Here is a 416-nt window from a genome sequence, read left to right as displayed (position 1 = left end):
ACCCTAACCCCCCCGAGTGACCCTCCCCCTCCCCCCTACACTCTCAGACAGTACACCCCAGACCCTAACCCCCCGAGTGACCCTCCCCCTCCCCCCCTCAGACAGTACACCCCCGACCCTAACCCCTCGAGTGACCCTCCCCCTCCCCCCCTCCCCCTCAGACAGTACACCCCCGACCCTAACCCCCTGAGTGACCCTCCCCCTCCCCCCACTCCCCCTCCCCCCCCTCCCCCTCAGACAGTACACCCCCGACCCTAACCCACCGAGTGACCCTCCCCCTCCCCCCCCTCCCTCTCAGACAGTACACTCCAGACCCTAACCCCCCGAGTGACCCTCCCCCTCCCCCCACTCCCCCCCCCCTCCCCCTCAGACAGTACACCCCCGACCCTAACCCCCCCCGAGTGACCCTCCCCCTC

The sequence above is a fragment of the Chiloscyllium punctatum genome, chromosome 30 (genome assembly GCF_047496795.1).
Source record: "Chiloscyllium punctatum isolate Juve2018m chromosome 30, sChiPun1.3, whole genome shotgun sequence".
NCBI lineage: Eukaryota > Metazoa > Chordata > Chondrichthyes > Orectolobiformes > Hemiscylliidae > Chiloscyllium > Chiloscyllium punctatum.
The sequence above is the reverse complement of the archived record's forward strand: the minus strand, read 5'-3'. Positions refer to the sequence as shown.